The 9,068-nt window shown below is 41.1% G+C and overlaps 1 non-coding gene across 1 annotated transcript; it reads right to left on the bottom strand.

Annotated features, from left to right (window-relative positions):
• Positions 1-3,714: 3,714 nt before the first annotated feature.
• Positions 3,715-3,878, bottom strand: LOC132514185 (U1 spliceosomal RNA). Its single transcript, XR_009538673.1, has one exon. It is a non-coding gene; the product is annotated as a U1 spliceosomal RNA (small nuclear RNA).
• Positions 3,879-9,068: the final 5,190 nt, after the last annotated feature.

Raw genomic sequence — 9,068 nt, 5'->3', positions numbered from 1 at the left:
TTACATAGTAAACATCAACTTTGCCCCCTTCCAAGAGGATAATCTAGTTTGGGAATGTTCAGTGAAGAAAAATGTCATCAGTGGGAATGTCTGCCAGGAGTTATATAGAAAATAATGGCAAAGATATCAGAAGGCAGGCCTTGCAGAAACGGGCTGAAAAGAAAAAAGAAAAGAAACGGGCTGAAGGGTGTGTAGTAGAGAAATGTTCTCCCTGCTCCCTAAAGGATGCTAAGATATTTCATGGTTAGGGAAATGAAAAGGTGCTCAACCTCTTGCTCTTTACCCTGCTTGGTCAGGGAAGGAGCTATTGATAAAATAGAACTCACACTTATCATTTTTTAATTTTATTTTTTAATTGAAGTATAGTTGATTTACAATGTTGTGTTAGTTTCAGGTGTACAGCAAAAGTGATTCCGTTATACACACATACATACACACACACACACACACACACACACACATATTCTTTTTCAGATTCTTTTCCCTTATAGGTTATTACAAAATATTGAGTATAGTTCCCTGTGCTATACAGTAGGTCCTTGTTGTTTATTTTATATATAGTAGTGTATATATGTTAATCCCAAAGTCCTAACTTATCCCTCCCCCCCACCTACTTTCCCCTTTGGTAACCATAAGTTTGTTTTCTATGTCTGTGAGTCTGTTTCTGTTTTGTAAATAAGTTCATTTGTATCATTTTTTTAGATCCCACATATAAGCGATATCATGTATTTGTCTTTCTCTGTCTGGCTTACTTCACTTAGTATAAAAATCTCTAGGGACTTCCCTGGTGGCACAGTGGTTAAAAATCCGCCTGCCAATGCAGTGGACACAGGTTCAATCCCTGGTCTGGGAAAATCCTACATGCTGTGGAACAACTAAGCCCGCGTGCCACAGCTACTGAGCCCGCGTGCCACAACTACTGAAGCCCGTGAGCCTAGAGCCCATGCTCCGCAACAAGAGAAGCCACCGCAATGAGAAGCCCGCGCACCGCAACGCAGAGTAGCCTCCACTCGCCGCAACTAGAGAAAGCCCGTGCACAGCACCGAAGACCCAACACAGCCCCAAAAAAATCAAATTAAAAAAAAAGAAACTCTCTAGGTCCAGCCATGTTGCTGCAAATGGCATTATTTCATTCTTTTTACGGCTGAGTAATATTCCATTGTGTATATATATCACGTCTTCTTTATTCATCTGTCGATGGACATTTAGGTTGCTTCCATGTCTTGGCTATTGTAAATAGTGCTGCTGTGAACATTGGGGTACATGTATCTTTTTGAATTATGGTTTTCTCCAGGTATATTCGTTAAAAAACTAAAAATAGAGCTACCATGTGATCCTTAAAAGCTTATCAACTATTTTTATTTGTAAACATTATAAAATTAGAGTCCAGAAAGTATTATTAAGGCTTAGATGGAAATACTGAAAGTCAGATCATCCAAGCTCTTACTGCCTGGCTGCGAAGACTGAGGACCAGAAAGTTATGGTGACTTGCCCAGGGTCACACAGGTGGTTAGTGGCACAGCCAGCACTAAAAATCCAGATCCTCTGGGACTGCTCTGGCAGCGCACTTTCCTATTTGCTACCTGCCACCTCTAGAAGTGGTAGGAGCCAGGGGTCCCAATGTGGGTCTCATATTCCAATCAGATATTGACATACATCCCTGTCTCCTTGGCCTGTGCCATTCTCCAGTAGCACCAGCACTTTAAAAGAAGAAAAGAAGGAGCCAAACGGCCATTTTCAGAAGTATTAAAAACCTGAAACTCGGGCCCTCTGAAGCTCAAGTTCAAACATGAGGGGCGGGCTTCCCTGGTGGCGCAGTGGTCGAGAGTCCGCCTGCCGATGCGGGGGACTCGGGTTCGTGCCCTGGTCCGGGAAGATCCCACGTGCCGCGGAGCGGCTGGGCCCGTGAGCCATGGCCGCTGAGCCTGCGCGTCCGGAGCCTGTGCTCCGCAACGGGAGAGGCCACGGCGGTGAGAGGCCCGCGTACCGCAAAAACAAAACAAAACAAAACAAAAACATGAGGGGCTAGCAAATTCAGCTGGAGGCACAAGTGAGAAAGTTTTTGGGGCAAGGTATCACTAGGCCAGCTGACCAAGTTTTGTAGCTCTGGATGAGCCATAGTCAAATTAGAAAAGCAATAATGTGATCTAGGGCAGCAGAATTCAATTTTGCTGACAACACTGAGGTTCCTTGAGGGAGACCTTTAAAGATGACATTATAGCAGGATTATTTCCCATGTGTACAAATATGGCTGGGGAGAAAAACACACACACACAGATATAACCCAACGTGTGAGCCATTCTCTTCTGGAAACAAATTTTCTTGTTAGTATACATCTGTATTTTAGAAAGAGTATTATAAAAACGGCAAGAGAGTGTAATAGAAAAAGAAATGAAATGCTGCAATTCTTTTTTATGATGTTTCACACACAAAAAGAAAAATAACTCCCAGAATCATCAGATTTCTTAGAAGATGCAGTAAGTATATTATTAGCATCCGCACGACTCACTAACAAGATGTTACGTGCAGGGAGGTGGGGCAGGAAAGCTGTCATCAAATTCCAGTCAATGATTTATAGTATTTGTGACTCTACCACATGCAAAGAGTGTCAGCTGACAATTTATTCTGGCTGATGTACCCCGACAGAATCTTCTTCCTTTCTGACAACCGGTCCAGTAACTAAGGTTAACACATTTCAGCTCTAATCAACAGAAGTAAACCTAGCAGTGGAGTTTGGTGCTATCTTAGTCATGCCAACGTGTTGCCTGTCAAACTTCACTGAGCATCAGAACCCCCTGATTCAGTAGAGCTTGGGGCAGGCCGAGTTCCGGAAGTTGTATTTTCTAGCAAGTTCCCAGGTGATGCTAATGGTGTTGGTCCAGGAGCTGCCATGAGAACTACTGGAGTAGAAGATATCCTGCCCCATCTGGCAGGTGACTCAGACAAGTCCAGATCCACAGCTGGAGGCAATACTCCCTATTCTCTGGAAAGCCAAGCAAGCACAAAATGGAGTACAAAGGGAGAGAAGTTCATTCTGCCTGAGGGGGACCAAGAAAGCTTCGTATATAGGTCTTTTTTTATACTAGGCACTGAGGTGAAGAGAAGCCAGGGAAGGTGACATCAGGCAGAGGATGGTGAAGGTGGCCCATCGCAGATGAGTACAAATGGTTTGGGGGACTGATCTGTAATATGTGGCAGCACTAGGATTGCTATACCCTTTATAACAATATACAAGAAGGGGCCCATCACTCTTCGTTTAATCAAACATTCACATTGACGACTTGTGGTGATTGCACATGTAGAAAGAAAAGTAAAAGAAGGAATTGGCAGGGTGGGTTCTCTGGCATTCCCTCCAACTGATGCTCCACTGTTGTCTGCACTTTCTCAGTACAAACCAGAATCGCATGAATAATTATTCTGCAAAGGCAGAGTAAATTTCTCTTAGCTGATAACTTTCCCCCAGGGAATTGTCATTGTAACAGGTTGCATAGACCTATACATACTTAATAGGATGGTGGGTTGGTGCTATTTTAGGCATCTAAGTAGCGGTTGCAGGATATGTTCTTTTGGACAATGCAACTTTCTTGACGCCCCTGAAACCTCATCTCCCAGATGGTCCCCCACAGGTGAGACTGGCCATATTTGTCCAAGCATCAAACAGCCAATCTCTCAGTGGCTCTCATGGCTCACTTTTTTTTTTTTTTTTTTTTACACCAGGGGAAAGCGCGAACGCAGTCCCCCACTACCACAAATTATGCAGTCGAGTTTCCCACATTTGGGGAAATCGCAGGGGTCAGCACATCCGGAGTGCAATGGATAAGCCTCGCCCTGGGAAAACCACCTTCGTGATCATGGTATCTCCCCTGCCAGGTAAGTATCATGGCTCACTTTTTACAAGGACTCCAAATAACACTAGACGGAAAGTATGTAACATGTAGATATCACGTTTCTGATGTCCTATGTGTCCCCTATAGCTGCTGATGCACACGGGAGGGGCTTGAGAAATGCTCTCATTAGTAAATAGCAGGGATCAATGCAGGTGGACCCATCAGACAGTCATTGTTTGGGGTTGTCCCAGCTGAGGGCTGCCTTAGCGTTAATAGAAAATCCTCCTGCAGTGGATGGACTCAGTTCTTCAAAGAGATTGGCCCCCATCCCAATGCAAAACGGTCACTTTCGATAATTGTGCTCAAAATGACATATTTTATCATCAGTTTTTTTGAGAAGTATACACTTAAAAAAAAAAGACAAAGCAGAAAATTGCTTCACGGCTCAGGCAATATATCTCTGTCTCTATTGTTTGTTGAAGTCTTATTAGGGTCAGTTGTGCCCTGAATTATTCCATTTCCTATTTCTCTGTGCCATTATACTTCCAAATATTTCAGAAATAAAGTCCCTTTTCTTTTTCATTTTACTTTTTCATGGGAAAGTATTGAATATGACAGGGCCTGCCATCATCTAATGAGAAATGGCTCTTGGGCAACTTATAACTATTATTAAGATGACATTTGCCCCTCTGAGTATCAACAAGAAACTGAGATGCATGGACTCTAAAAGAAAGCCATGAAGGACCAAAGAGAAGACAATAGCCAAAGAAAAATAGATGAATCAGGTTTATGAATTTAGGCTTGGTCTGGTAACATTTTCCAAGGCATTTGGAAAATTTTTCCTATAGAGAAAAACAGAATAAGGCAAAGAGACATGAGGAAAGTGAGATTCAGTATATCGTGAGGTTTATTATTTTTCAGTAAGCTGCTTGCGTTAGTGACCCAATCTTCTTACAAAGAAAAAGAGAAATCCCTCCCTTTGTCTGTTCATCAAGGAACCTGTAGTAGAGAAAGTCTTTTCCAGATCAGTTCCAAACTACAAGATAAAAATCATTCATATGACATGTGTATATATGTAATGCATTGCTGCAAAACTGATACTGGGTAGCACACTGCAGACACGAAGTCATGTATGAGAAAACCACCGTCAAGTACTGAATACTTACAAACACCGATTTTCTTTTTTGACAACATAATGAAAAGTTTCAAAGCACTCCTGTCTTTCAAATTATAGTACCGTTTTGTTTTATGGTTTTATTTTCTGATCGATCTTTAGATACGTGCCAATAGTCATGGGGGTGAGGGTGGGTATGAAGATGAAATCACAAACTCAAAACTGTTGCACCTAATGCTTCGAATCTTGAAAGTCAGAGCAGATGCTTGAGTTATGAATTGCAGTTGTGTGTGGAAACAATCTGGCAGCAACCGAACACTGAATAGCAACTGTTCTCCAGAAAACAGTTTGTCTCCTTTGGTAGCATGGTTAATGCTTGAAGGATGAAAGGTCATTTGAAATTTTGGAAGCATGGAAGCAGGCACATAGAAGGTTCGATTTTATTGCGGGGGCTGAGGTCATATCTGGTCCTGTCACTTTTACCTAGATTTCCCAAATCTCTGAGTTGGAAGGAACTCAACATTTATCTAGGCCAGTGCTTCTCAAACTTTAATGTGCTTGTGAATCATATAGAGATCTTGTTAAAATGCAATTTTTTTTTTTTTTTTTTTTTGCGGTACGCGGGCCTCTCACTGTTGTGGCCTCTCCTGTTGCGGAGCACAGGCTCCGGACGCACAGGCTCAGCGGCCATGGCTCACGGGCCCAGCCGCTCCGCGGCATGTGGGATCTTCCCGGACCGGGGCACGAACCCGTGTCCCCTGCATCGGCAGGCAGACTCTCAACCACTGCGCCACCAGGGAAGCCCTAAAATGCAAATTTTGATTCAGCAGGCATGGAGGAGGGGCCTGAGATTCTGTAGGTCTAATAAGGTCCCGGGTAAGGCCAGTACTGCTGGTCTGTGGAGCACGTATTGAGCAGCAAGGTCTAAGACCAATTTTGTTTGTTTGTTTTACTTTCACTTCTCTGACATTCTAGTGTTTTGTAATTACGTCACAGGTAATTTGTTACCAACACTAGTGAAGCCACGAAGGTTTTTTTTTTCCCACTGTAACTATACGAGTAGCTGTATCTATTGCACATTTCTGTCTCTGTCTCTATTTACATCTGTATCTATGAATGAAAGTCATTTAAGGTTATCCCCATAATAATGTTATTCTCCTTGACATCTAGCTTCTGACACGCTATCCTTAGTAGGAGAGAAAAAGGTAGATTCCTGCCAGGGAATTACACATAGGTCTGGTTATACCTTTGGGAATGTGTTATACATGTGAATGTCACCTGCCATGAGTGGAGAAACGATTGAGAATTGCCAGTCTAGTTTAATCTCTCAATCGATGATTTGAAAATCAGGTCACATTAAATAAATGAATAAATCTGTATTGGATATCTTTAATTTACAAAAATAATGTACTTCCATTCAACAAATTTAAGCAGTGAATATCTGTGCAAAGGAAGAAGTAATCAATTCTATGTATTCCCTCCAACCCTCCCTTAACTGTTGTGTGTACTTCCTGATGGAGTTTTTCTATACTTATACAAACATATTTTTAATAAAGTATATCAAGTTCTCTGCAAGTTGCTGTTCTTTAATATTTTGGAAACAGCTATTGCAGGTCTATTAGAAAAATGCAACCAAGCATTCTTCTAATTTTCTCAAGTAATTTTCTTGAGCTTTAATTCCACTTTTGTGATCCATAACTAGTTTTATTAAGAGGAAGTTGAATACCAATCAAAGCATTTTCCTAGGACAGTAGAATGTAAGTTCCATGAATGCCAAGATCTTTGTCTGGATCAGATGTATCCCAAGATCCAACAAAGGAGCCTGATACATAGTAAGTGCCTGATAAATATGTATTTAATAAATCAACGTCAGCCAGACAGTATCAGGACAATTGGGAAGTGGGTGGGGAAATAGACTGTCAAGGGAAGGGGCTGAGGCGTAACGTATCTAGTAAATGTTTGCCCTTGACAACATCCAGTAAGAATCAACACATTAGTTGGGTAAATTTTGTCTGTGTCTCAATTTTGTTTAAGGATTGGTCACATAACAAAATGGTTCTTCTTGATCCTAGAAATGTGATAAAGTAGATAGGCATTTTACTTGCCTTTTTAATGTACTAAACCTTTATATATATATATATATATATATATATATATATATATGTTTTTGCCCCCAGTTCTTTCCAATTTTCAGAAAACATTCATTCATTCATTGGACAAATATTTCTATCCTTAGCACCAGGACCTAGGGGGCATGTATATAGATCTTGGCAGTAGAATTAGAGAGTGAGGGCAGGATGGAAGAAATACCAAGAACCCTCATCCTTAGCACAGAATGCTGGAAATTTTCACAACTGCTCAATAATTATCATGCTCAACCTCCAAGTAAGAGAAATCTGAGTATTCATTTTGTGAATTGGGAGAAAAAGAGGCTTGGCCATATTTTGTACTGTGCTGATAACCTTAAATGCACTCTTCCATGGATGCTGGGTCCATGTGGGGACAAAAAATCATCAAGTGATGTGGTTTTCAGATGATCTAGGACATTCTAGAATTTTGAAGTTGCTATGCAAAGAGGAAAACAAAGACTCCTTGCTTCAGGGGAATTAGTTATAAAGATTTACTCAAGCTTTGAACTTGTTTGTATGCAATTCTACATCTTTTAAGATGCAAATCACTGGGACTACCCGGGTGGTGCAGCAGTTAAGAATCTGCCTGCCAATGCAGGGGACTCGGGTTCAATCCCTGGTCTGGGAAGATCCCGCATGCCACGGAGCAACTAAGCCCATGCGCCACAACTACTGAGCCTGCGCTCTAGGGCCCGTGAGCCACAACTACTGAGCCAGTGTGCCACAACTACTGAAGCCTGCATGCCTAGAGCCCATGCTCCACAACAAGAGAAGCCACCACAATAAGCCCGCACACCACAATGAAGAGCAGCCCCCGCTCATTGCAACTAGAGAAAGCCTGTGTGCAACAAAAAAGACCCAATGCAGCCATAAATAAATAAATAAATTTAGATTTTAAAAAAGGTAGGGAATCTTTAAAAAAAAAAAAAGATGCAAATCATTCTGTCAGATAAACCAGAGGAGATCTGTTGAAAAACTATTGTGGACTTTGGCAGTTTAGTAAAAGGCCCATTTTCAAAACATTGCCTTGTGTAGTGTGGGTCATGTCAGGTGATCTCATTTTGATGCTACTTAGAGTTAATGAAGGGGCAATAATTTCTGACAGTTGGTGTTGCAATTTAGTGAATGCAGGAAGGATGCAGGAAGCCAGGTTCTATCCTTAATTTCTGTAGCTTAGAATCTTTGTGAACCTAAAGAAATTATTTAACCATACTGAGCCTCTATTTCCCCATGTACACAAAGAATACCTGGTAATATCTTCTTGACAGGGTTGTAGAAAGGATCAACTGAGATATTGTGTGGAACGTTAGCGCAACACCTGGCGTGCAGTAAGTGGTCAACAGGGTTAACTAGTATTACTACTGATAAGAATAAAACAGGGGGGAGGGATAAATTAGGAATTTGGGATTAGCAGATACTATATACAAGATAGATAAACAACAAGGTCCTACTGTATAGCACAGGGAAGTATATTCAATATCTTGTAATAAACCATAATGAGAAAGAATATATATTTATTATATATATATAACTGAATCACTTTGCTGTACACCAGAAACTAACATGACATTGTAAATTAACTATACTTCAATTTAAAAAGAATAAAACATACATTGTAAGGATAAGAGTATTTGTACTAGTTCGTTTTACTGTAAATTCCTTATGCTTCCCTATTGGAAAAGGTCTAGCCAACACATGGGCTCAACTTCCTACTATTCAGCCAGCACTATAGTTTACTTTTAAACTTTTATTTTGCCTGGAACTTGAGGGCCAGAAAACTTGAAGGAGAAGAACACAGGAAAAAGAATATTATTTTAAAATTACACTTCCTTGCAATCTACCCTTGAACCTATTTGGTCAGATCAGTCCAGTGGTGCTGAAGACATCTTTTGTCCTCTCACTGGCCTGAGAAGAGCTGTCATGAGTTGGTTTCCCCATTCCACTTTAGCAAGCCCACTCTGAGTCATTATGGTTTCTTGGTTAAGTGCTTCTGAAACA

This window comes from Lagenorhynchus albirostris, chromosome X (assembly GCF_949774975.1).
Source record: "Lagenorhynchus albirostris chromosome X, mLagAlb1.1, whole genome shotgun sequence".
Taxonomy (NCBI): Eukaryota; Metazoa; Chordata; class Mammalia; order Artiodactyla; family Delphinidae; genus Lagenorhynchus; species Lagenorhynchus albirostris.
This window is presented reverse-complemented; position numbering and strand designations above follow the sequence as displayed.